The sequence below is a fragment of the Bos javanicus genome, chromosome 16 (assembly GCF_032452875.1).
Source record: "Bos javanicus breed banteng chromosome 16, ARS-OSU_banteng_1.0, whole genome shotgun sequence".
NCBI classification, from domain to species: domain Eukaryota; kingdom Metazoa; phylum Chordata; class Mammalia; order Artiodactyla; family Bovidae; genus Bos; species Bos javanicus.
In genome coordinates this window covers 43572395-43600126 of record NC_083883.1, presented here as the reverse complement: position 1 = coordinate 43600126, position 27732 = coordinate 43572395, and the positions used below count along the sequence as shown (strand labels likewise).

The window sequence follows — 27732 nt, the reverse complement described above, 5'->3', positions numbered from 1 at the left end:
GCCACTTTTGCCCTGGGCTTGAGCAGGGTCTAGCCCGGTGGGGCGATAGTCGAGGGATGTGGGCAAGGTGGCCTCTAATAATGTAGGGCCTGAGCCCCACTGCCCCATCAGAATGTAAAGAGGAATTGTTGGAGGGGGTGCCCAAGAATTTAGAGCGGAGCAGGGATTCTTGCCACCTGTGTGCAATTCACAGAATGCTCTGGGCCCCTTCCCAGGGACGTGTTAATTATCTTCCCCCACTGGTCCCGTGGGCAACCAGGCTGGAAATGAGCAAAAGTCAGCTCCAGCTCACTTCACTCTGCTCTGCCTGGGAAAACCAGTGGTCCTCAGCCCTGAGCTTGGCTCTGGTGCAGAGATGTGGAATTTTCCAGGAAAACTTCAAAATCATCACTGAGAGGAGAAGGCATTTGAAAACTACCTTGAAGAGGAGAAAGAAATGAAAGGGCACACCAGGCTTTTGCCTAGGACCCCGGGGCTAGGGAAGCGAAAGCTGTAGCTGTGTGTTTTCATCTCACACACAGAGTCCTCAGAACAGTACTCAAACTTGACCTGGGCCCCAGGTCATCCCCTCCTCTTGAGACTTGAAGCTCAGGGATCCCCAGGCCCTATGGCTTCTGCTGAGTGTGGCACCTAAGAGGGCATCTCTGGACATTCAACCTGCTGAATGTCTACCTTGAGTCCTTACCATCTGACACCCTAAGTGGAGGCTCAGGGGGAAGTACCCTAACAGACACACTTGCAGGCCAACCCACCCTACAGATTGCACCAAGAGCTGGCTTTGTACAGGCACCGCACTACATGCTAGGGGTCCTCAGGGGCAATGGCAGAAAGCCCTCCACCCTCACAGGTCTCTGTTCTTAGAGAAGTAACAGGACAACTACAACTTAGTGGGACAGGCACACAGACTGTGAAGAGGAGGGAAAACAGAAAGAAAACCCTAACTTAGTCTTGAGTAATCTGGGAAGGCTTTTGGGAGGAGGTGGCATCTGGAGGACCCAGAAGAAGAGACAGTACAGTGTAGGTAGTAGGAGCCTGGGCTACAGAGGACACACCTGGGTTTGAATCCTACTTCTTAACTCTGTGATCCCAAGTGATGGCCCCCTCCTCTATAAATCAGAGATGTTATTAGTACCTGCCTCATAGGGTTGCTGAGGGATTAAGTAAAATAATGCAGGTAAAAGAGTATGACACAGGGCCTAGCATGTACTAAGAACTCAATACAAGTTGTTGTGCAGTTGCTAAGTCATGTCCAGCTCTTTGCAACCCTATGAACTGCAGCACACCAGGCTTCCCTGTCCTTCACTATCTCCCAGAGTTTGCTCAAATTCATATTCATTGAGTCAGTGATGCCACCCAACCATCTCATCCTCCGTCACCCCCTTCTCCTCCTGCCCTCCATCTTTCCCACCATCAGAGTCTTTTCCAAAGAGTCGGCTCTCCTCCTCAGGTGGTCAAAGTATTGGAGCTTCAGCTTCAGCATCAGTCCTTCCAGTGAATATTCAGGGTTGAGTTAACTGTTGTATTTATAACCATGCAAAGCTCTGTTCTCACTCCTGACGGGCCCACCCTGGTTAGAGCCCCAGACCAGCCCATACCAGGGGGAGCTGCCAGCCCAGAGCAGAACTGATAGACCCCTGACCCTCTCAGCCTCAACCTCTGACCCTTTCCATATATACAAGGAAGCGGAGGAGGGACACCCCTGGAGCCTGGTCCAGCGGGTGATAGGCAGAGATGGCACTGCCCACCTCTCCTGAGCCTGAGGGGTACTGAGCACAACTCTGCTGATCTTCAGGACTATCTTCCAGCCCAGAAACTCCAAGTCACCTGCCTGGGAAGAAGCAGGAAAAAAAAAAAAAAAATCCCACGGCCATGCCCTCCCCTGGAAAAAAAAAAATTCTAGGAAACAAAATACAACGACATCTTTTTATTTTGTTTTTTTCGGTAATTATACTAAAGATGAAAAACTCATAATAAACATCTCCCAGTCCCCACCTGCTAACAGTAATTATAATAGACTCAACAATAAATGGTAAAGCAGGGCAGAGCTGCATCTCGGGAATTCTCTAGGGCATGTGGATTAGCTCGGAAAGCCTGAATGATTAAAATACACTAATTAAAATTTTGTGTTCCTTGGTAACTCGTCTGCCTGGGCCCCTGGTGTTGGCAAAATGGGAATTAACGTGACAAAAGCAACACAGAGGGTTTTTGTTTTAAATAAAGAAAAAAGGAGAGAGAGAGAGAGAGGGAGAGGGGAAGATCTATATAAACAAGTTAGACACCAGGAGACAAGAAAGGCGAGGTGGTTCTCTCTCCTTTCTAACTGGAGCACCAGCATGCTTGGGACAGGAAAGTGTAAGAGAGAGGGTCGGGGGCTTGGAGGGGAGTCCCTTTGCCTGCCCTGGGGTCCCGTGGGGGGCACGGGGAGCATGTGTCCAGGGGTCACTCTTGAAAAATAATTACTGGAGAGAAGAGGGTGGGAGAGGGAGAAGACGGGGCAGCAGGCGCCCACCCAGTCCGGCTTTCCAACGGCATTCCTCCAGGGCGGGCCACATACCCCCAACTCCCCGCCCCACGGCCAACGGGACCCTGGGAGGACACAAGGGAGCTTCTACCCCATTGCAGTTGCACAAAAGAAATTGAACACTTTTGAGTTGCCCTTAGCAACCTAATTGCATCAGTACATTGCACACAGGAGCCAAAGTAACTGAATTTTGATGAAAAGACGGCGGTAATTTACGGCATCACAAAATTAGTTGTCATGGCGACGGGTTAATTACATCTCAAATTAACAATGCAAGTGTGGTGAAATTAAATATAAATCATATTTTCTGCATAAATTATAGGGGTTGATTAGACCGGGGCTCTGGGAGAGGGAAAGGTTGAGCCGCCACGGGTCCCAAGCTGCATTCTGAGCTGACGAGCGAGGCGCCTGCAAGCGCGGGCGCGTATGGGGAGCTCTTGGAGGGGACGGGGGACCGGTGGAGTCAGGCGCCAGGGCTGCTGGGGGCTGCCTCCCTCTGCTCTCCCTGCCACTCGCAGGCTCAGCTGGCTCCTCGAAGCGCCAGGGCTGTCCCCAAAGTTTGCTTCTGTTTGGATCAAACTTCGGATGGGGGCGGGGGAGGCCAGGCAAGAAGCAGGGCTGGCTGGTGCCTCTCAGCTGAGTGCCAGGGACAGAGGTTGTACCTTCACCCGACCCCACTGGCTCCCAGTTTCTGTGCCCCGAGCCCTCAGAGAATTCACCACAGATGGCGGCTTAACCCCGCTCTCTTCAGTTAAACAGGGTCAAACGGTTTCTGAGCCACCAGCATCTGCCTACCAGGGGACAGGCCTGGTGCCACCCGACACGCAAATGCGCATGGTCAGGGCTGCACCAGCTGGGCAGTGTGCTTTGCAGGTGCCTGGGGCAGCCAGGGGCAGCAGCCTGTGGTCTCGGGCGGCGGCAGGTACATCTGGCTGCAGAAAGTGCTTTACCGGCTGGCCAGCTCTGATTAGGCAACTATGCTCCCAACCCCACGCCACTTGCTCATACCCCAGGGTGAGGCAGCTTGACCCTGCCTTCCTTGGACGGGGAAGAATGGCTGAGAGTCAAAGGCAGAGGAGACCCCACAGAGCACCGTGTCTGGGTCCCCTGGTACCCTGACTGGCACCATCCTGCCCAAGTTGTGGGAACACCAAAGAGGCTGGGGCTGGAAAGTGGTATGTGAATGCTAAATTGTTTCAGTCGTGTCCGGCTCTGTGCAAGCAACCCTATAGACTGTGGCACACCAGGCTCCTCTGTCCGTGGGATTCTCCAGGCCTAGAATACTGGAGTGGGTTGCCACCCAAGGATCTTCCTGACCCAGGGATCGAAACTGCATCTCTTACACCTCTAGCACTGGCAGGCGGGCTTTTTATCTGGGAAGCCCTATGGAAAGTGGAAGGAGCCCAAATGCCCACGCCTGGGTCCCACCCACCTGTCGCTGATGGGCAGCACTTCTAGGCCCTGACATCAGGCACTGCTGGACCAAGTTCTGCTTGGTCAGACCAGGCAGCTTTCCCACAATACTGGGTCCACAGACGCTCAAGAAGCATGCTTCTCTCCTCCTGTGCCTGGCCTTGTTTCTTGGGTTCTGGAGAACACAGAGGAGAACTCCATTTGCTACCTGGACACAGGTATCATGAGGCAATACACCAGGAGTTACAAACTTTCATGAGCAGTGAATCACCGGAGAAGCTCATTAAACCCGTTAGGTCCTCAGGCCCCTGCTTCAGAGGTTCTGATTCTGGATTCTTAACCTGCTCCACTACCACTCATTGGAAAGACTGATGCTGAAGCTGAAACTCCAATGCTTTAGCCACCTGATGCAAAGAGCAAAAGACCCTGATGCTGGGAAAGATTGAAACCAAAAGGAGGAGGGGGTGACAGAGGATGAGATGGTTGGATGGCATCACCGACTCAATGGACATGAATTTGAGCAAACTCTGGGAGATGGTGAAGGACAGGGAAGCCTGGCATGCTGCAGTCCATGGGGTCGCAGAGTCAGACACAATTGAGTGACTAAACAACAACCTGCTCCACAAGGGAATCTGAGGCTGGCAGTCCCCGTAAGTCCCCCAATTAGGAAGCACCAGCAACACCGTTATTAGCCCCATTGTGCAGATGAAGAAATTGAGTCCCAGTGAGGTTAAATCACTTTTGAAAACAGACCAGAGCTGAGATTCAAAGCTACCTCTGAGGTGTTCCCCATCCCATGCAATGCCCCCCTCAAGGCTGTGTCAGGCACCCTGCCAGGCCACATGGGAAATAGGGACCAGTGAACCATAAACTTGTTCCCAAGGAGTACACAGCCTAGTGGGGACACAGAGGGGCAAGCAAAAAGCAAGGCCAAACATGTCCAATCCATCACTAAGGGACAGGGATGTGGGCATGGGAGCCAAGGTGAGGACAAAGGGAAGGCAGGGGCGAATGTACCCCGTCAGCCAGCCCAGGGGAGGAGGCGCTCCCTCAGGGTCCCCAAGCCGGCTGCATGCCCAGTAGGGCTGAGCCACACTTCACCTGGCCCAGGTGGGAGGAATTTCCTGAAAGGCTTCTGCAGAGAGATGGGGCAAAGGAAGGAAGAGAAGGCCCTTGGCGGTCCCCCTGACCACGGATGTGCATGTACAACTCATGAATATTTTAGTGGCCATTTATTTATCCCTGCACCACCCAGCTGCTGGGGCCACGGACCCAAGGTGGATAAATATAGCCATGGGGCGATCAATGAGGCATCCGCTCCCCTCCTCCCCCTCCACCCCCCAGCCACATCCATTAGGCCCCTTGTTCCCACAACCTGCTGGCTGGGCACCTTGTCCTGCTCAATTGGTTTCCGATTTTCATTAGCGGTGGAGGCACAGCCCCGCTGCAAGCCTGGGCGTCCCCCTCACCCTCCTCTGCCCTCCCTCCTTGGGCTGGGCGTGGAGCCCAAGGCAGCCGTCAGCCTGGAGGGGCCTTTCAGAGAGCCCAACCCACCGGAGCGGGAGAGCAGGGAGGTGCAGGGCCCCCGCGGCCAGACTTCACTTCACGGGCTGGCCCCGTTGTGCAGCACAGAGGGTGGTGGGGTTTCCTGAGGACTCCAGCGAAGGTGACGTGGTGATAGAAAGCTGAGGCTCTCTTTTGCTCATCCTGAAACTTCTGGGGCGCCTCCAATGCCTTACATCTCGGGGAAGTCTGAGAAGGAGTTCCATTGGCTATAGAGTTGGGTTCCTGAGGCTACCACAAGGGGACCCTTGTTCCTCTGGGCTGGAAGTTACACACGGGCCACCCTGGCCTCCTGTCCTCCCGAGCCATCCTGAGCCTGGCTCCAACTTACCATCCAAAAGAATAAAAGTGGGCTGCTGCGCTCTCTTTTAGGGCCTCAGATCAGACTGGAAGGTGCCAGCCAATTCCTGGCCCCTGCTCCTCCAGCAGGCTGGGGCTCAGCACCTGGGGGCACTGTGTCCAGCCAGCCACTGACCCCAGGGGCAGTCTCAGCCCTGAAGGGTCCTGCTACCAACTCTTCCCCCACTCACTCATTCCACAAACAGTTCCCAAACTCCACAGTGTGCCAGACATTGTCCCAGGGTTACAGCTGTGAATGAGACAGACCCAAATCCCTGCCTTCATGAGGTTTAGCCTTGGTGGGGGTGGGGGTGAGATGGGGGTGGGAGGTGGGGGCCGACAAATAATTCAGTAAACAATTAACGAGTTTAGAGGAGGATAAAACAAGGGACTTAATAGAGAGTGACAGAGGGGACAGGTAGGGCGACTGCAGCTACCTCTGAGGAGGTGACATTTGAACCAGAGATACAGTGAATGATTAAAGGGAACACGGCAACTGGGCCTTCTGGTTAAGGAAGGTAGGAAGGCGGGTGGGAAAGGTCTCAGGCCCGGGAGTTGGTTGACACAGGGGCAGATGCCAGAAGGAGCACCCACAGACCCCTTCCTTTGGTGCCAGGTGGCCAAAGGCTTAGGCCAGCGGCTGGCAGGCTGGTAGAGCATCAGCATGGGCCGGGGAGGGGTAGGAGGGGAGGAAGGACAATGGCTGGCAGAGGACCAAGGGCTCGAGGCCACCTGCCTGCTGGCTGTGAATACAGGCCCTCATCCAGAGCCACCACCAGGACAGAAGGGAGGCCGGCCAGGCCTGCATGGGTCCTGCCTGCATGGGAGCTGCAGGGTTGTGGGGTGACCAAGGGTCAGGCTGTCTTCAGCCCCTTGACTCCACCTGAGCCAGCTCCAGAGACAAGAGCCTTGACTCTCTGGTCCCTGTCCATTCCCAGTGAGGACACAAAAGGTGGGGTGCGAGGTGAGGGGAAAAGATCAGGCACAAATCCCAGAGGGAGATGAAGAGGGAGGCAGGCCTGTGCCTTTAAAAGAATTTTCATTTAAAGGCTCTTCTCTCTTCCACCATTTCAGTGATCTATATGCAAATATGCTAATGCATGCAAATTAAGACACCACTTTTAGTCCCAATTTAATAGAAAGCATTAAAATACCATTTTTTTTTCCAAAAAACTCCATATGCATGAAGGAAGGATTTTTTTTTTTTTTTTTTTACTTTTCGCTAAAGTCACATTCCGGCAGCAATTTTATGCTGTCAAAATGTTCTCAACAAGGGGAGATTTGACTGGCTTCTCTGAGAGACAGTCATAGGAAGCCTGGGCTCTGCTTCTCCTGAGTTTTTCTTTTTCTTTTCTGTTTTAATTTGGAAGGGGTGTAGGAAAGAAGGACAGAAAAAGAAAAAAAAACAACAAGACACCCAAGAGTCTTTTGAAGGGTGCGTCTGTTTTCAGGCCGGGCACCAATCCTCCTCTGTGTAAAGTGTGTTAAACCCATAGCTGCGGGAGCTGTGTGGGCCCGCAATCTGGTTGGGGGTGTTTGTGGTCACTTCTGCTCTCTGGAGCTGGTCAGATAAAACTTGCAGTGCCATTCTGTGTGTGCTACTGGCGGGAACATCATCCCAGGGGCCTGGACCACTTGGGAGGGCAGTGCCTTTGGTGAGGATGCAGGAGGACAGGAGGGCATGGGGGGAGGGGGGAGAGGGAAGGGAGGGGGGAGGGGGGAGGGGAGGGGAGCATGGGGAGGGGCAGGGGCAGGGGAAGGGAGGGGGCGTGGCTGGCGTGGCCCAGCTCAGTAGCCCCAGCTGCACACGGAGGGCTGTCTATTTTCACTCCATTCGCTGCTCTGTAATTAAACTTACTGCTTCCACTTGGGCTACCAGACATTTCCCAGAGCGCCCCTCACTCCCACTGGACCCATTCCACCTTTTTCCAGCCTTCTGGGCCACTCTGTCCATCCAAGCATCCTTCAGGAGATTTCAGATCTGGGATCCGAAGGGCCTCTGTCAGAACAAGGGCATCAACCCCCAAACCTCGTTACAGTCCACCCTTCCCTTCTTCAGGCCCTGTTTCTGGGGTTCCAGTTCCTGATGAGAAATCAGTACTCCAGCACGTGAGTTTTGCCAACAATTTCGCTGTTCCTCTCCTTCCTGGCTCAGGGCCTGACCTCCGGGAAACTGCAACATTCTCTGAGCCCAGCCGGGTTCCTCCCGAAAGGTGACAGCCTCTCACTGAGAGAAAGGAGCAAAGGTCAAGTGGGTGCCACCTTCGTGGGCCAGGCTTGGCCCCGGGTCCCAGTGAGTAGCCCTTTTACAGTCAAGGGAAACAACGCCTACCGCCAAATCCCGGGGAAGGGCCAAAGCTGGTCACGTGTTGGCTCAGTCACTCTTTTCAGCGACCGCATAGACAAGAATGACCCATTCCAGATTACAAATAGGGAGAAGCAAGGCTCAGAGAGGTGAGGCCACCTGATCCAGGTCTCACAGAAACTGTTGGCGAGAGGCAGAGTGAAGCCGGTGTGCCATTCTTGCTCCCAGAACCAGCTGGAAGTTTGGAGGCTGTGCCTCCCACCCCAGTTCACACACCCCCAGCGCGTGAGGAACCCCGATGCCCCACTGGGGGCTTCAGCTCCCCATCCGTAGAATGGGAGAGGGCGGGCACAGCCATCTATGGTTCCTTCTGGCTCCATCTGTTCCCGACTGTGTAACAGATGGAAGAGAAACAAGGGTGGGGTGGGGGTGTCCCCCAGCCGGGCAGGGAGGCAGACTGGCTCCCCAGGGCTGCCCCACACTGTGTTAGAGGCCCTGCGGGCAGTGGCCAGGAGGTCAGGCAGAGCTCAGGAAGGTGGGGAGAGAAATTGAAAACTGGGGATAGGAGGTGCTTAACGAAATCAGAAAAGTACTTAGACTGGGTTTTGAGGACTGAGAGCAGAAGCCCCATTCCAGCGGAGTGCTCAAAGGAAAAAGCAAAGACAAGAAGAGAGAGAAGACTGGCTGGCGTGGGTCCCGAGGCTGGGAGTGGGAGGAGGGTGAACAGGGCAGACAGGAGGGCTTGGGGTGATGGAGGGGGCTTTGTGTACATGTTTCTCCAGCGAAAATGCAAAGGCAGGAGAGGGGAGCGGTGCTGGGCTGGCATGATGGGGCCCGTTGAGCAGAGCCACGGTGGAAAAAAGAGATTTAGATATTTACGGCAAATAACATTTGTTGGTGCCAAACTCCTGGTTTTATTGTCGGGGGAGAAAACAAACCCAACCACCGAAACTCGTCCTCAACTGAGAATCCACACAGAGGCAAGCGATTTCCCCATCAAACCAGTTTTATTGGATATAAATATCTAATTATTCGTAGCAGGCCCTGGAATGCCAGACATTTTGCAGCTTTTATAACATGTGTAGGAGTCTTTATAAATGACATATACACACATATATACACACACACGTATATAGTTATATATTAACAAACCTGATTTGAATTTCATCGGGATTATTTTTTGCTTAGTGGGTAGTTTTTTTTTTTTTTAACAAATCCAGAAAAGCTAGAATGTTTTCAGTGCTGCTCACACTTTCTCTGTGAAGGGGGCATTTTATGAGCCCTGACATGCCTGACCTAGAAAGCTCCGGGAAAGAGACCCCCGCACCACTTTGCCGTGACCCACACGTCCTTCCTTCTGCCCCCCATGGCCACTGGGCACTTCGGCAGTGCACACTCACTTGCTCACAGCACTTTACAACCACAGGACCCACGGCTGCAAGTCAATACCTCACACATGACACAAACATGAGGTCCCAAGCAGACAAACAGAAGTATTGACTTTTCGAACGTAAAGCACACATCTCGTGTGTCAGCCTTCCATCCACAAGCTGTGGATGACAACAGAGTGCTGGGCAGAGGGGCAGGAAGGGGGGAGGGGGAAGAGGACGGAGGGGAAGTTGTCTTATGGGGAATAATGTGGATCAGCCTGTCATCTGGAGACCCATCTTCATCTAGAATTAATGCACTAAAGTTCTGTTTTTCCTCTAAATGGTTTTAAAGAGATGGTGGATTCTCGGCCCGGACATGGGGGGCTCAGTGTACAGCTGGTCCAGCTTCCGGGAAGGGAATGGGTGGCCAATTCTAGCCAAGCAGAGTGCATTATCATCCCATTCCTGCCCCGGCCCTAAACTGCTGCCACTGTGTTTTCTCCCAATTACTCTCCATGAAAAGAAGTTTAAAAGTCTCTGGCTTTCAGGGCCTCTGACCCAAAGGCTGTTATACAGAGTGAAGAACTCCAAAGCCCTTGGCTAGGCAGGATGAAGGGCAGGAGAAGAGGAGCGGGTGTGCGAGGACTTGAAGATCTCTGAGCAAGATGTTTGGGTGCGGGCTGTGGGTTGGGGCTGGCAGCAGCCCCCTAGAGGAGTGCTAACAGGGGCATGCAGTGAGCACAGCAAAGGTCAGTGTTCCCCAAACAGGAGCCCCCAGGCCGCTGAAGCCGAGGACACAGGGCTGGGGGCTGGGGGAGAGGAGTTTGGAACCAGAGAATCCAAGGGAAACACTTTGGGGGGTGGGAATCTGGATCCAGGGAAGCTGTCCAGTGAGGTCTGAGGGTTGAAGGACTCTAGTTAGACTGATACCTGGGGAGACTTTAGCCAGGGGGTGGCTGCCCGCGGCAGAAGGAAAACCCACCACATCTCCAAACGCCCCCGACTCAGACCTACAGATTCACAGGAAGCCAGGGCTAGAGATGAAGGAGGGCCCTGGGCCTCTGCCGAGAAGCTCCTAAGAATGCCCACACATCCTCTGCTCAGAGACCCGCACTCAGGGGGATGGGCTGGGGGCTGGGGGAGCTGAGAACAAACAGCGGCAACAGGAACAGAGTTGAGCCATTTCAATTATTCATATGCCAGATGGATTCTTTTCCTGCCTTTTTTTTTCCTATAAAAATAAGGAGGGAGGGAGGGAGTAGGTCTTATGACAATCTCCAAAATGATGGGAAGCAGGGGCAGAGGGGAAAAAAAATAGAAATCAGAAGCCCTCCCCCCAATTCATACCCCCCACCTGGTCCTGGAGATCTTTGATCTTTGGACAAGAGGGCAGGAGGGAGAGAATGCCTTCTGTCGGGCAGGGACTAGAGGTGTCATTCAGTTTCTCTATGAGCAGAGAGCAAGAAGCAAGGAAAATTGTTGAAGAAAGGGAGGGTGAAAGAGAGAGAATCACGGAGCCTGGGGTGGAGGGAGTGGGGGGGGGGCAGGCAGAAGAGGGTTCCGACCTTCTGTGAAGGATATAAAAAATCCAGCCGCCTCAGGGGACACCCAACTATCTAGCATATTGCTGTTAAAATGTCTGCAAAATTTAATACACTTGGCATGCCATCTAATCAGTCCTTGGAAACTCGGGCCCTCGCTCCCTCCTGTGATCAGACCGCCGCACAACTTCCGCCTCTGGGATTCTCACCCCCAGCCTGTCCCCCCATCTTACAGAAAGCCGATCCCCCCCATCAACACAGCTGCTGTGGCTTTTAGGACACATCTCATCCTGAAGTTCACCCGAGGTCCAGAATCCAGAAGGTTCCCTAAGAAGTAGGTTTCCACTCTTAGCAGGAGGCGCCGAGGGTGGGGTGTGAGCTCCAGGACTTGGGTACCCAGGCTTCTCCTTCTCAGCGGGAGAGACAAAGGGCGCCGGGCAGGCATGTACTGACAAGGTCCGTGGTCCCAAGACAGGCAGGCAAAGGCTGCTCCTTGCAGGGGAGCCAGTGAGAGCCTGACAGCTCTTTTTAAATAGCCGCCCAACACACAGAGCTGAAACCTCACCAGGATGCAGACACACACCTGTGTACACGTGGACACATGCCCAGCCATGTGCTCCATCAACCCACCCATTCCTGGGAAACCTCTGTGAACCCCACAAGATTCTGAGGCTACTCTAAGTCCCCAGCAGCCAGCTAGAAGTTCCCAGATTAGACCACGGATGGCTGCCTGACCTGCCACCCCAAGTGCAACCATCAGAGTCCTGCAAGACCTGCATACTTCAGCAGGTCACCACTCAGTTCACCTTGACCTTGTAGAGCTCATGAATGACACTGTATGGGACTGATCTCCCCAAAGCTGCACACTCCACCCAAAGAAAGAGAGTGCTTGTCAAATCCTCTTTGTCCACTAAAAAAAAAATTTCTTCACCTTTGATTGACCTAAAACCTCAGGTAGTCTTCAATAGGCCTGGACCCTAAGAAGTTTGGTACTGTTGTCTTTTAGTTGCTACATCGTATCTGCCTCTTTGCGACTTCATGGACTATAGCCAGACAGACTCCTGTCCATGGGATTTCCCAGGCAAGAATACTGGAGTGGGTTGCCATTTCCTCCTCCAGGGGGACCTGTCTGACCCAGGGATCAAACCCACGTCTTCTGCATTGGCAGATGGATTCTTTACTGCTGAGCCACCAGGGAAGCCCCCTAAGAGGCTTAGGGAACCCCAGAAAGCTCATGGCATGCTAAGGCACTGTGAGTGCTTTCTCATAAGATGAGGGGTGGGCTGGACAGGCCAAGACTGGGGAGGACCCGAGCCTCTGTTCACAGGGAAAAACTCCAGTGGCCAGGGACACAGCACAGGTGCCTCCTATCTAACTTCCCACACGGGTGGGAAAAGAGGCAAACAGAGGGAGGAGATTCAAGGGGGTGCGGTCACACAGGGCCCCATGCTCAGAAGCGCATGGGGGTTCAATGTCCTGCCTGCAGTCGCCATTATACAATCCTTAATAATTTTATTATTATTATTATTTTGGCTGTGCTGGGTCTTTGTTGCTGTGCGTGGGCTTTCTTTAATTGCATTGAGTCGGGACTACTCCTCCTTGCAGTGCTTGGGCTTCTCATTGTGGAGGCTTCTCTTGTGGAGCACAAGCTCTAGATGCATGGGCTTTGGTAGTCGCAGCGTGCAGGCTCGGTAATTGCGGCTTGCGGGCTCTAGAGCACAGGCTCAGCAGTTTTGGCGCACAGGCTTAGTTGCTCCGTGGCATGTGGGATTTTCCCAAACTAGGGATCAAACCCATGTCCCCCATGTTGGCAGGTGGATTCCTACCCACTGCACCACCAGGGAAGTCCTCTTAATAAATTTAGAATGAGGGGTCCTGTATTTTCATTTTGAACAAGGTTTCCCCCTCCCTAATTATGAAGCTGGTCTTGGGTGTGGGCTTTAGAAGATCAGAGGACCTGGGATTCAAGCCCAAGGCTCTATTCCCCATAAGTTGAGTGACATCAGAAAAGCCACTAATTATCTCTGGCTGCAGGGAGCCTCATCTATAAAGTGGGGTGATCACACCACTCTTGGGGTGGCCGGGAGGACCAGGAGAAGTAAAGTGGGGAGAGAGCTTTGGGAACACAATTACAGGTTCCTATTCAAATGCATGGTGTGCTGACCAGCGGGGGAAGTGAGGCCTGTTTGCGTTGGTGGTGGCTTTCCCCACCCAAGAATGACCTACTCCATGTGGTAAGAGGTCTCCTTCCAGAGCAGTGTGGCAGGGAGGCCTCTGGCAGGCCTGACCTGGCTGGCCCCATTCACAGGTGAAGAAACTGGGACAGCTGATCTGCCTGTTGTCACAAAGCTGCCTTGGGCAGAGACACGCAGAGGACATACTGTTCCCACTGTCCAGTGGCCTTGGTCACGGGACACTTGAGATGCGGACAGTAAGAAGGAAGAGTAGACGGCAGGATTTGGGAAAGAGGAAGGAAAGACCTTTTTACACTACATCACACACACACACACATGCATGCATGCGCACACACATATACACATACAGACGGCAAAATTAAAGCTGAGAACTTGGCTAAAAGGAAAAATCCTACCCTTGTTCCATCGAAACTTATTTTAGGGCAGGAGGTAATTGCCAAGGACCCAAATAAAAAGCCAACCACAGGCTGTAAATGGCTCCAAGTCTTTAATTAGACCCCAGGAAAAAATAGTGGCGAAAAGAAAATGAAAGTAGGCGAAGGCTCCCTGAGGAACAGGCATGTGGTCCCCCGATCCCAAGTCCAGTGGCTTCGCATGAAGGCTACTCTTGCCTATGGCAGGCATCAGAGCACCTCCTGAACAGGCAGGCGCTGCCCACTGCGGGGACAGGCACGGAGCCAAGGCAGCAGTGCACAGCCTGGGCGAGGGCAGCCCTGGTCCTGGGTCCTTCTCCCAGGACTTCCCTACACCACAGCCAGCGGAGGCTGGCCTGGGGTTGGAGCGCCATGGGTCAAGCGGAAGGTGAGCTGTTTCTACCAGCCCAGAAATTGAGGGAGCCCGGAAAGGAGAAAGCTTTAGGTCTGGAGTGGCCTCTGACCCACTCAAAGGTCTGCCCATCTGGCCACAAGGCCCATCTCTTTGGCCACTGACCAATATTTCTGCTTAGCATGTCCCCATACCTGGAGCTGTCTCCAACCCCTCTCCTGGGCCCATGTGGAATTGGGTGGCTCTGAGATCCTGCAAAGCAGGTTTTTCCCCTCAGGGACACCCCCTCACTAGGACACACTCAGAAATCCTCTGGGTGACAAGTGTCACGTGACGGAAAACCCCCAGCCACTGTTCCATCTTGCCAAGACAAGGAAAGCTCACACAGGCCCTTCAGGGATCTGAAGGCTGCTCCATGATCCTCTCCCCAGCCCCTGTCCAACCTCTGGCCTTGGGAAAACACAGGCGACCTGGGACAAAGGGTGATGCTGGGAATAAAAGGATAAGCTGTGCTTGGTAAGGTGGGGGCCTGCAGACGGTAGATGTCCATACTCTCATACCAACGGGACAACCCAGTGGGCCAATCAAATGCCACAGGTGAGGGGAACTTGCCAGGTGCCGAGAAGCACATGCCAGACATGATGGAGGCAGTGGCCTCCAGCGATGTTAAAACAATGATCAGGTCCTAACGACATAAGGCGGGCATTGCCCCCACAGCAGGGGGAAGGGCTCAGGGGTGGAACATGGCCCAGCCCATGCAAAGGATGGAGTGGGAGCTGCTGTACTGGTCCTTTCTCACAGAGTGCCTTCTCATGGTGGCAGGATGGTGAGGTGGACTCATAAACAAAGCCCAGCGCACTACAAGTGGGCACGTCCCAGCAGGGGAGAGGGAAATCATGCCTGACCACAGCTGGCATCAGTGACAGCAGGGGCAACCACTCTTAAGACCCCCATCCTGCTCCCCATAGCTGCCCAGAACCAGAGCTGTCCCACTCGACTCCCCTTCCAGAACTGACTCTCCTCTGCTCCTGCTCTTGCTAAGCCGAGGGCAGGAGGACGTGCTCCAGCCCCTCTGGCCCCCTCGCTCAAGTGGACTGGCCTCCCAGCCAGAGTGGCAGGCCATGCCCTGCTGCCTACACCATATTCTTTACCTGTTTCCTTTCCTGTTTCTGGGATAGCACTTTAGCAACCACAGATGAAGAGTAGGTCTACTAGCCATAAGGGGGCAGATACCCCTCACACAGTGGGCTACCCTGGTGGTTCAGTAGTTAAAGAATCTGCATGTGATATAGGAGACACAGGGTTGGGAAGATCCCCTGAAGAAGGAAATGGCAACCCAGTCCAGTATTCTTGCATGAGAAATCCCATGGACAGAGGAGCCTGGCAGGCTACAGTTTATGGGGTCTCAAAAGAGTGGAACACGACTGAGAGATTAAACAACAACCCATCATTCAGCATCTGACGGTCCCAGGCCCTGTCATAGGCACTTGAGACATAGCGTTCTTGCAAAGAAGGTACTACTGTGCCCATTTTACAGAGGAGGAGGCTGAGGCTAAGTGTGGCGAAGTGATGGCTGCAAATGTACAGGACGGTGAGCAGGACTGCAGCTCAGTTCGGCCTGGTTCCAAAGTCTGTTTCTGTCCATCATACCTTTCTCCCAGCTAGTTCTCCCATCTGAGCACAACATCTAAGCAGGAGAGGCCTGGCTGACCTCTTCCTGCCTCTTATCTCCTGTACAGGTCGCCGGTTTAATGCCTGCAAAGTGTGATGAAGGTAACAAACATGACCCCATTCCCAGCCACCCACCATGCCCTGTTGCGATGGCCGAGGCCTGCACGGCCAGAGCAAGCTGGAAGGTCTTCCCAGGAGGAGAAGCAGGTGTGAATCCGAGGTAGTCCCCAGATCACCATGGCAGTTAGAAGAGGCTTCCCTGCTGGCTCCCTCCTGCTTTCTTTCCTCCATGAGGGTGGGGTGGGGTGGGGTGGGGGTGGTCAGGCTTCTATCCATAAGGATGAGAAGTGGAATTCCTCTTGGATGAGGAGGGCCAGGGTTACTGCTCCACAACTTCCTCCCCAGCTTGGGAATGGGTTGAGAGCAGCAGCCCAGGCCCCTGGCAGAGGCAGCAGGAGTCCTGCTAATTAATTAGCCTTCCATCCTCCTCAAGTGCTCACCAGACACAACCAGATGGTCCCCGCGATGCGCCCTCTCCTGCCACCCTCCCCTTGGAAGCACACGGCATCTTCCCCTCATGCCCCTCTCCCCGCCACCCCCCCTGCATCTTTCCCTTGTAAACCCCAAGAGAGTCCCTCCTTCTCCATCTCTGCCAGGCCTGGGCCTAGACAGCCCCAAAAGGGCAGGGAGGACAATGACAACCCTGGTTTAGGTTTGCAGGTCTGAGTTCTAGGTGGGGCCAAAGTTCAGGCAGGTTGCAGTTTCTCTTCCTGCCTCCAGACAGTTCAGTCAGGGAGCTGGGGTGGGCGTGGTGGAGGTGGGAGGTGGACCCAGGGCTGAGTCTGCCCTTATTCCTTGGAAGATTTAAGAGATGGTCCTACATCCAAGAAACTCCAACTTATAACCCCAAACAGGAGAATGGATACAAGTATATGTATGGCTGAGTCCCTTCGCTGTTCACGTGAAACTATCACGACGTTGTTAATTGGCTATACCCCAATATCTCTGTCCTGGGGAATCCCATGGACAGAGGAGCCTAGAAGACTAGAGTGTATGGGGTCGCAAAGAGTCAGACACAACTGGAGCAACTTAGCACGCAATGCAAAATAAAAGTTAAAAAAAATACTAAAACCCCAAACAAACAAGGCCTGGCTGGTACCCCCTCCTCCCGCAGGAGGGTACCACGTAGAAGCTACAGACGGAGGATGAGATGGTTGGATAGCATCATGGACTCAGTGGACATGAATTTAAGCAAACTCTGGGAGATGGTGAAGGACAGAAAAGCCAGGCATGCTGCAGTCCGTGGGGTTGCAAAGGGTTGGACATGACTGAGCAACTGAACAACTACAACACAAGCAGAAGCAGAAGCCTGTTAGGGCCTCTTCAGTACCACGGACATCCCGTTGGCTGTCTGTTGGCACCTCCAGATCCTTGGAGGGGTGTGGCTTGCAAAGGGCACAGCTGTGCGTTCTAGGCGGCCAGCCTGTACAGGGATACTGGCCCACACAGTTGTGCTGAATAACAGAGCTGTGTGGTCCCAAAGGTAAGGAGCCACAGCTAAGAAGCCCTAGAAGATCCAAGGCCTAGGAGCCGGGATGGACGGCCCTCTGCAACAGGTCCTGCTCTGGGGGAGACTGCGCGATGACCAGAGCCCAGCATCACTCGGCAGCCCGAGCCCTGGTGCCAACAGCTATGTGACATGGTCTCTAGCTGGTGACCCTGCTTCACTTTTCTGGACATCAGTTTTCCCACTTAAAAAATGAGCCTGAGCTGGATGATCCCTCGGGTGGCCAGGAGCTGGTGCATGTGGCGTGACAGGGCCGAAGGCCTGCTCACAGTTGCGTTCAGGACACGTTCGCTGGGATCATGACTTTTCTCATTTTCATAAGCATCACTCTTTGATTCCAAATATTCTAGGAACCTCCTTTCAGACAGAGTTACAAAGTCATGGGGAAGATCTGAGCTTACAGCCCAGGAAAGCCACATTTCCTGAATTTTTTATGCCCAGAATGAAAACTAAGTGTAATACTGATTTGATCGGAAGCTAGGAGGGGTTTGGTTTGGTTTCCTTGAGCCTGAGTAACCCAGGGCTGGCCCGCCCGGGATCTAAGAGGCACTGACCCCACAGCTACTGGGAGAACATAGACACGTGACAGGCTCCTCCGGGCCCATCTTAGTAGGGGATGGTCTTTGGGGTGAAAAATCTTTACCTGGGGCTGCAAGAGTTAACGCGGGGCTGGGAGAGGCCAGGCAACATGGAGCACTCCCTGTTTATTAATAAGCTATTTATCACCAGCTTTGCTTTTAATGCCATTTGGGCTTAATGTCGTTAATGAAATATAAATACCCACGCTAACGATGTCGGTCAGAGGCAGCACGGGCAGCAGACAGCTCGCGAAACAGGGCCAAACCGCTGGGCACGCTGGGGAAGAGGCTGAGCGCTCGGGAAGCGGAAGAGGTTCCCCTCAGCTCGGCACCCCCAGCCCCCTTCTGCTCCCACCGCAAGACTCCCCAGCTGGCTGTGCCGGGAAAGGCTGGGAGGAGGGCTGTCCAGGGCCGGGGGAGGCTCAGGATGCTGTTAACTCCTGGAGGACAAGGCAGAGTGAGGGCTCCCACCTCGGGGGCAGTGCCCTGGCATCAGGCCCCTTGGCTGCGGGAGGCTGGACTACCACCAGCTGGCAGCAGGCCCCTCTCGCTGCCCTGAGTTCTCTGACCCCAGGGAAGGGAGCCCCGGTGAGAGGGGTCATGAGAGGGAGCATTAGGACTCCATCACGTTTGCCAATAAAGACCACCCCTCCCCACTCCTGGACTGACATTCCAGGTAGCCCAGCCCCCCTGGATGGTACCCCCTCCCTAAGAAGCTGGCCAGGGGCTACTTGGCCACCTCCAGGTAAGCTCAGAGAGATGGGTAGATGGATGGATATTTCTGGTCAGTGCCCAGAGGCCGTGCAACTCAGAGGTGGCCCTGCAGGGCAGGCTGTTGTTCCTGATCTCGGGCCTGACCTGGGCTGGCCTCCTTCCCACACAGGGGCCATCCCTCTGGCCTCTTTCTGGGCTCAGAGCAGACGCCCTTAGCAGATGACTGCCTCACCCAGCAAACCCTAGAACTCCGGGTCTCGCTCTCAGGTGAGGCCACAGACTGCTCCCAGAGGCAGCCTCATCTGGAAGAAGCGGCCCTGGGACTTGTTCCCCAGCCCAGGGACCCTGGTGCCTTTGGAAGAAACGTGGACTCCACTCATCAAGGGCCACCTGGGCCCAAAGAGCGGCTGGAGACTCCGGCTGGTGGCTGCCCTTAGCTCCATCCTCCTGTCCCGGTACCAAGGCAGTGGAGGTCATTGTGCCACAGCTCCACTCTGCTTGCCAAGCTCCCAAGCAGCCCCCCAAGGGTGCTGCCTCTTCCCGAGGGAGCTCCAGGCTGTTTCAGGGAGGGAGCTCTGAAAGCTCTGGCCCCCCATGCTCAGGGTTGCCTGGGGAAATGCAGGACAATCAGCAAGATTTGAATTTCAGATAAACAGCGAATACTGTTTCAGTGTATGTCCCAAATATTGCATAGAACATACACACACTGAAAATTATTTGCTATTTATCTGAAATTCCAATTTCACTGGGCATCCTGTATTTTTTTTTTTCATCCTGTATTTTTGCTGGCTAAACTGGGCAAGGCTATCATACGGTTGCAAACAGTCGGACTGAGCGTGCATATGTGCCTGCACCTCACCCCTCAGCAGGTAACACCTGGCCAGTGGGGAGGGTCTCTGGTGGAAGGGGGGACTGGAGGAAGGGGGCGTCAAGGGACAGGAGACCCCTGCTGTCTCAGGACAGCCGTCTCCTTTCAAGGAGCTCTGGTTGTAACTGTCCCCTGCCCACCCTTTCCCCTCACTGGTTACTACTGCACTGCCCAACGCCATGGCTCACTTGTAGGGGGTCCCCTCTCCCCGCACCCCCCAAAGTCACCTCCATGTCCCCAAGGAGTACAGGGCTCATTTGCTGGGGCCTGGTGGAGCTCAGTTCAGCGGCTAATCCCCTGGGTGGCTCCTGTCAGATTATTAATTAGCTAAAGCGGATTGGTCCTGGAACGACATGCGCTTGGACTTCAGATAAAGCAGGCCAGGGAAGCCAGGCGGGGGGCGGCTTAAAGTGACAAGACTCCGTTTCTGAACTGCTCCCCGAGGTGGGGTTGGGCTGGCAGGCAGGGCCAGGGCAGGGTGATTGCTGACAGACCCTCCGCCCCACCTCACTCCTCTGTCCACTCAGGAGAGCATCTTGGAGCAGGTGTGTGTGGATGCACCTGTATCCAGGCGCAGACAGCCCATGAGAGGAGAAGCCAGCCAGAGTGGGTCTTGCTTTTAAAGAGCTTGTGCCTAAGCAGATCATGTCACTCAGAACTCTTCAAAAAGCTTCTTATTCCACTCGGGGCAAGAGCCTCAGTTCTCACAATGGCTTCAAGGCCTGCAGGAGCTGGGGGACCCCCGTTCAACTCCCTTGACCACACAGGGCATCTCCCCAACTCCAGCCACACCATGCCTCCCTGCTGTCCTCCAACATTCCAGGGGAGCTCTTGCCTCTGGGAAGCTCGCTCACTCATTTCCTTCTGTCCTTGTTGTTGTTTAGACACTGAGTCGTGCCTGACTCTTTTGAGACCCCATGGACTGTAGCCTGCCAGGCTCCTCTGTCCATGGGATTTCCCAGGCAAAAATACTGGAGGGGGTTGCCATTTCCTCCTCCAGGGGATCCCGACCCAGGAATTGAACCCAGGTCTACCCACACTGCAGGCAGATTCTTTACCACTGAGCCACTAGGGAAGCTCCTTTCTGTTCTTACCCAAAAGTCAATTATCCCACTGATGCCTTCCCCAGACGCCACACCTAAAATGACAAACCATCTGCCCACCTCCTCCTGCCACACACACTCCCTATTCTGTCCTCCAAACCTGCTTCACTTTTCTCCCAGACACACATCGCCATCCAATATCTACTCTATTTCTTTACTGCATTTATCATTTGCGTCCCTCCACAAAGATGCAAATGCCACAAGCACAGGAATTCTTGCCTTGTTGGTTCACTGATGCACTTCCAGTCCAGTCTGTAGCGTCATCAAGCATCAGTAATGCTTGAGGAATGGATGAAAAAGAAACATGAATGGCCAGAGGTTAAAGGTCAGAATCTGGACCTCCACCTCTGCTAGCTCTGAGTTCTATGTGGCTGCGTCCTGGCCAACCCTGGGGGGCTCCCCAGTCCCCCGTCCCTCCTCCGCCACTCTTTTGGAGCCCGCCCTTCCCGGCTCTGCATCACACTAGGTGCTACTTGTACCACAGTCCTAGCATTTCCCTGTGGATGCATTTCTAGGTTCAGGGTCTCCCAGGGATGTCCTGGGGCACCCATCTCCTTGCCACCCGACCCTCCGCTACCAGAAGGGATTGTTACTCTCTCTGCCCTGGAAACAGAACAGGGTGATGACAGCAAAGAGTGGGGGACACCAGGACTCCCAGCTGCTTCCCCAGGCCCAGCTCTGATGCCAGCAAACTCTTGGGCCTGGACTGTTTTGACTTGAGTCGGTGAAGCTGAAATATTGAGTCACAGCGGCCCTAAACTTCATTACCAGCTCTCAACACAGATTACTAAGGGAAAAAAGTTGCTTTTAATTGCTTTTTCCGATTAGCATTTCTGGAGAAGAAACTAGTGATTAATTACACCTTCCCTCCCTTCAACCACCCGTGCCGCAGAGGTCCCGACACCAGGCTACCATCTGAAGACTCAGGATCAGAAAAGTCTCATACTTATGAAGGGCTAAGAAACCAAACCAGACTGGATGGTGAGCTGAAAGTGGAGACCATCCTGGGGGCTGATTTAACAGAGCAAGCAGCTGATGGTGTGGGGAGGCCCAGGTGGGCCCATCCAAGGGTCCTCTTACGGCTTCAGCATGGTGTCCACTGGGCTGAAGGACTTCCACAAGGACTAGGACTATACCTGGGTGCATTCTAGAATCAGAGAGTCCCAGGAAGCTGGGAGAAGCTGGGAGAAGATGAAATTGGGGAGCCTGAAGATCTGCAAGAGAAGACGATGTGATTGCAGCCATTGGGACTCCCCTTGGGTGCAAAACCCACTGTTGCTTCTCCAATGCCAGTGTGTTCTCCCAGTGGAGGCTCCAAGGTGACAGGACAGAGGCAGGGTGGAAGTGTCCTCCTCTCATCCACAAGACATCAACCCCCCAAACCATGGGCCACTCTCTGTCCCTTTTGGAGTGAGCAGATCACTCTGGGTAGGTCCTGGCAGTCCGGCCTTGCCGGCCCTGCCTGATCCCTTTCCCTTTGGGTCAGTGCCTGGTGGACCCCAGGGGCTTCCAACCCTGCTAGGAGGGAGAACTTGGGAAGGAGGCGCAAGATGGGGGTGTTGGCAACACCGAGCAGAATCCTAGCACAGATTAGAAGCCAGAACACTCAGTAACTCTTCCTAAACCATCTCCCCATCACGTCTCTGCCCAGCTCCACGGTGTTGTGACCACGGAGTCCACTCATCCAGGCTGCCACCTGGGGATGGGGGGGACAGGTGGAGGACATAGGCCCCCACTCCCCTCAGCCAGCACCTCCCTCTCCCAATCCCGCCCCTCCACACTCCCACCCCAGCTGCAGGCTCTGGAGCGGCCGGCCCCACATCAGATCAAAGCCCTGGAGAACGGAGTTAGAACTGTCCAGTCCAGTTATGAGTGAAGGCCATGGATCTAGTGCAGGCCACGGAGGCAGAAAGCAGAAGAGCCTCCCACACATGCACAGACACACACGGCTGCCCACCCAGACGCACTCGCCCCCAGGGCTCAGCCCGGTGTTTTGATGTCGGCAGACACACCCAGGAAGACTGGCTGACACCCCCTTGGAGCCTGAGGCACCAGCTGCACGCCTGGGACATCCCCATCACCCGCTGCAAGGCGGCGTCGCCAGCCCGCCCTTCTGCTCTCTACTGTCACTCCCCCTGGAGGTCAGGCCTCCAGAGCGTTCCTGGAGGGCTGAGCCAGCCCATATGGCTGGGAATATGTTGCCAGCACGGGCGGGCGAGTCCTCACTGGGGCCCCCGCGGTTGGCTGTGACAGTTTCACACTCGCTCCAGCCAGGCCTCTGGCTGCTCTCTGGGCTACACAGTGACCACTTGGGGGGGCTTGTAGATGGTTTGGCTATTACAGTATCACTGCTGGGACTGCCTGTTCTGTCCTGGCCCAAGCAGATGATTCCAGGCCCAGGAGAGCGGGGCCTCACGTCAAGGACCCTGGAAAAGCACAATGGTCTAGGTCAAGCCTAAGGACGGATCTACGGCAATTCACACTGTGAATTGTGGAAAGACTTTCTGTGTGGAAAGACAGCTAGGATCTCTATCCATGAGCTGGGTCTGGAGACTAAACTGGCCATTTCTGGAAATGAGGGAGTCTTAGACAAACCCATTTCTCAGCTCTCAAAGCTGATCAACTGAGGTTCTTTGTATCCAGGTGCAGAAATAACATTTAAAGCCACAGTGAGAGAACTTATACAAGCTTCTAGGCACAACCTCAGACCCAGCAAAGAATCCATGGAGCAAAGGCACAAAACAGGCTTCCATGCAAAATCTTAAAGCCACAAGGACAATGAGCTGGGAAATCTCTGCTGAAATTGGCACCGGATATAAGCAGGCCTCAGGCCTTCTCTCCACAGATGACCCAGGGGTGCTAATGCACTCCACCAAGCTTTCTTAGCAAACAGCCCAGTGCCCAGAGTGGTGCTTCTCCCCTTGGCACTGTCAGGGGGGACATGAGAGAGAGGAGATGTAGGGCTACATATCAGGGGCCTGGAATGCCAGAGTCAACCTGGGATCTTGTCTCTTCTGTCCCTGATCAATCCACCAGCAAGGCCAGTTCACTCTCCCTGTAAACACACAGGGCCTCTGCCCTCTTTTCTCCATTTCCCCCTTCTGTCTCAGTCACTTGCAACTGATGTCAAACGGAGGAAAGGAATAAGAACAACAATAAAATCTGTCTGTGGGATGTTCCCAGGGGAAAGAGAAAGGTTCCACTTGGTTCCTAAAATCACCAAAAGCCGCCTCCCAGAATGTAACCTGGTTGGCTGAATCAGCTTCTCACTCCAGTGGCTGCAGCAGCCTCGTCTCCTGGTTTCTGCCCTTGCCCCCTCAATCCATGTTCATCATGGCAGCCCCAGCCTTCTTTTTAAAACAAGATCAGATCACTTCACCTCCCTGCTTTAAACCCTCTAGCAACTCCCCCATCACCCAAACAATAAAGCCCCAACTTCCCCTGGCACAACACAAGCCTACAAACCCTGGCCTAGCCCTGTCCACTCCCAGCACTGGGGACTCTTTCTGTCCACCAAGCACCTTGAGCTCTCAGCCTCAGTTCCTGTAGACTATTTCTCTCCTGCTGAAAATATTCCACCCCTCTTAGGATGGGTTTCCACTTTCAATTCCTCCATCTCAGCCAACTGTCATCTCCTCAAAGGAGGCCCCTGTACTGCCCAGTCACTTCCTACCACCTCATCCTATTTCCATTCTGCACTGAAGATTTCCTTGTCATTCTTTTGGTGTGGGTTTATCTGTTGTCTGCTTACCCAACCAGAACTCCACAAGAGCTGGACTGTCTTGTCACTTTATCCCTAATGATCAGAAGACACCAGGCCCTCCATAAGCATTGAATAAACATAACCAGATCTTCTGTGGCACAGCCAGAAGTGGGGAGAATCTGAGTCAGACAGGACCAGGTCTGCAGACCAGACCTGAGCACAGACTTTCCCCAAGCCCACACTCTTGTGTGGTGAGGCAGGACACCTCTGAGACCTCGGGTCACTCAGACTACAGAGGACCCCAGGCTGTGGCCAAAGGGCCAGGTGAGTAAGGAGGGGCTCGGCCATGACATTCCCGCTAGGAGCCCTCTGAGTTCCCAAGCTTCATTACCAGGGCCAAGACGGCCGATGCCGGGATATAGGAGTCCCCGAGGACTCCCAGAGCCCATACCCTATGCCTGGTACAAATCCCAGCTGGCGTGGCCCCTGGGAGTCAACAGTGAGTGGAAACTTCAGAAAGGGAAAAACTAATGGGCATGTTTTGCCGAAGGAAAGAAGAAAACAAAAAGCCTGCCACTGAGGACAGAACCACCAAACACTGCCCCCTGGAAAAGGGGCTCCACAGACACTCTGGCAACTTGTTCACATTCAGGGCACAGGCAGCTGGGGAGACCATCCAGAGGCTTGAGGGTGCCTGGGCTTGTCATCCCAAGACCCATGATCATCAAGGAAGCAGACTTGGACAAGAAAAGCCCAGGAAAGGAGCAGGGACGTACAGGAGTTGGTGCTGACCCAACTGGACGACTGCACAGCCACCAGTCTGTACAGACCCATTGCCATCAGGGAAAAACAGCTGCACATCCTCAATGTGGATGGACCAGTTCCTAGACACTGGGAAGACAAGTCTCAGCCACACAGTTACTCCACCACAGCAACCAAAGGCCATGCTTACAGCTGATCTGCAAATCTCTAGCCCTGATCCATGACTTCTGCTGGTTCCCAAGGTGGCATGCCCCAAAATGGCCAGGCCTGCAGCTCTGGGGACCACTCAAACCTCAAGGAGCACCAAGGCACCCATGTCTGCAAGTACCTCCTCCCTGCAAGTTCAAAGTCTAGAGTTGCAGCACTTGACCACTGGAGGAAGGGGCGGGACACGCCTGCCCTTGGCGCCTGTGGTGCCTGCCATGCCTGACCCTACAACCAGAGCACAGGTGGGTGAGTCCGGGCTGCCGCCTCCAGTCTGGCACACACAGGAGAAGCAGCCCCCAGGCCTGCCTTCCCAGCCACACTCCAGGGCCTCAGATTCAGCCCCCCACCCTAAGATGCTGTCCATCAACTTTATCAACCCAAGCCCTCTGGGCTGGTCCCTTCAGGTCGTAAGACAATACTGGCTAATGATAAGCATGTAGTAAGTTACCTGCTTTGTATCAACCCTCCCGCCATGGGCATCCCAGGTGGTGTAGTGGTAAAGAATCCGCCCGCCAATACAGAAGACGCAAGAGACACGGGTTTGATTCCCGGGTCAGGAAGAGCCCCTGGAGCAGGAAATGGCAACCCATTTCAGTATTCTTGCCTGGGAAATTCCATGGACAGAGGAGCCTGGCAGTCCATGGGGTTGCAAAGAGTCGGACGTGACTGAGCACACGCACATACATCTACCTTATGATCTGCCACATTTGACACCTGCAGGCAAATATCTGACAGTACCAGCCCCATAGGCTACCCATCCCAGGTGTAAGTACCTGTCTTAAGCATGGGGCTAACTTCCGAGCCGGGGTCAAAAATACCTGTGTCCTCTTCTCTAAGGTGGGTCCTGCCTGGGCTGGAGGGCCACCAAGAGAGCCCCAACAAGTCACACCTGAGCTCAGAGCAGAGCCAGAGTTGCTGGATACATAGATGGGTTGTACCGTTCCCAGAGATGATGTTCAGAAGTGACCCGTCAGGTGGCTCCAAGAGGCATGTTTGCCACAGGCCTCACCTGGAGTACCTACACGCTGCCAGCACCACCCGATGTCATACAGTGGTGAGGCCGGGAGGATTCTTCAAGGTCAGTGAGTCCCACCTCTTTATTTCACTTGTGGGGAAACAGAGGTCCAGAGGGGAAAAAGCAGTGCGATGAAGTAGAGCCAGGGCCAAAATGCAGGTTCCTAGGCCCTGGCTCTTTTCTCAAACCTGCATATTCTCGGTTTTGCTTAGGGGAGTTAAGCTACCACCGCTGAGAAAGGCCAATACAGTCTCTCCCCTAAGAAGGAAACCCTGGCTGGCCAACGACAGTCCCACCCACATTTCTCAGTGACATCTTGGGAATCTTGGGAGTGGTTACCTTTGCATCCCAAGAACCTGGGGTCCGAAGTCCATTCCCACACACACCACGGGAGCAGCAGGACCCCCTTCTATAGGAAGGGCCGAGGCAGCAGGAAAGGCAGGTAAGATGGATGGTCTTCACCTTCACTCAGTGAGGTCTGTTTGCCTACCAAAAGGAGAAAGGAAAACAGATTTATTTGGCTATTGTTGAGACCTACAGAGCTACTCAGAGAGAAAGACAATAGAGGGTAAGGTTCAGACACCTTGCCCGGCAACTGGCCAACAAGGTAAGAGATTCTCAGGCCTTACCTAGCAATCGGCAGCTGGCATCACCGTGGTGCATGCCATGCCTGACCCTATAACCAATGTACCCTTTGCACGATTATTAGCCAGCTGCTACAAGGTTGTCCCACCTAAAGAAAGAATCAAATGGGTAGAAACAAAAATAAGCCAATCAGGTGCCACCCCAGGTAACAACAGAGTGACCACACCCTAGACTCGGCACCGGGGGTGAAAGGTCAGGCTGACAATGAATCAAGCTGACATTGGAAACCAGATCAGACCCACACAACCAAACCAACCCTTGGCCTCTCCAGCCTCCTGTGCCCTCCAGACTTCCCCTTGACCGGCTCCCACCTGCTCCCCTGACCCCCACAGTGGCCTTATGGGAGTCTCTAAAAATGGAATAAGCAGGTGTCTCTACAGCTACTACGATGGTGAGTTTGGCTTCTCTTTCTTTCCCCCTCCCCATGCTGGCTCTGTGCCCTTACATCTCATAAAAAAAAGAAAAGAGGGTACACACACATGCCCCCCAAAAGGGGGGCATATCATTTGTGATATAGGTGTTGGGCCAGAAAAAAGTGGCCAAAGAAACTTGGGAGGTTTGCCCTGCTACCGGCAACCTTTGTGTCAATTTAAGCAAATATTGTGGTGTTTCCATGGTGATTCCTGTTTTGAATATCCACTACACTCACTTTTTAAAGGGCTTTTCCTGTTTGCGTTTCAACTCCAAACCTGTAAATATTTTCAGCCGTTTTAGAAAAATTAGCCCATGTGCGTGCAAACACAGACACACCACCACCGACACACAGCCTCCCGGGCCTGGAGTTCCAGCCTCACAGATGTGAGAGTGGGGTGCAGGAACCCCGAGGGGGCTGTCTCTCTGGTCTCACACCCACCTGGCACACACAGGGCTGGCATCAGGGAGGGTGG

At 54.0% G+C, this 27732-nt stretch overlaps 1 protein-coding gene across 2 annotated transcripts in view; it reads right to left on the bottom strand.

The window, feature by feature from the left end:
* The window catches only part of CASZ1 (castor zinc finger 1), a 153330-nt gene that overhangs the window by 93110 nt on the left and 32488 nt on the right, over positions 1-27732 (bottom strand). For both annotated transcript variants that reach the window (XM_061382753.1, XM_061382755.1), the window contains exon 2: positions 26540-26686. The gene's annotated coding sequence lies outside the window, so the exon portion shown is untranslated. The remainder of the gene's footprint in view (positions 1-26539; positions 26687-27732) is intronic.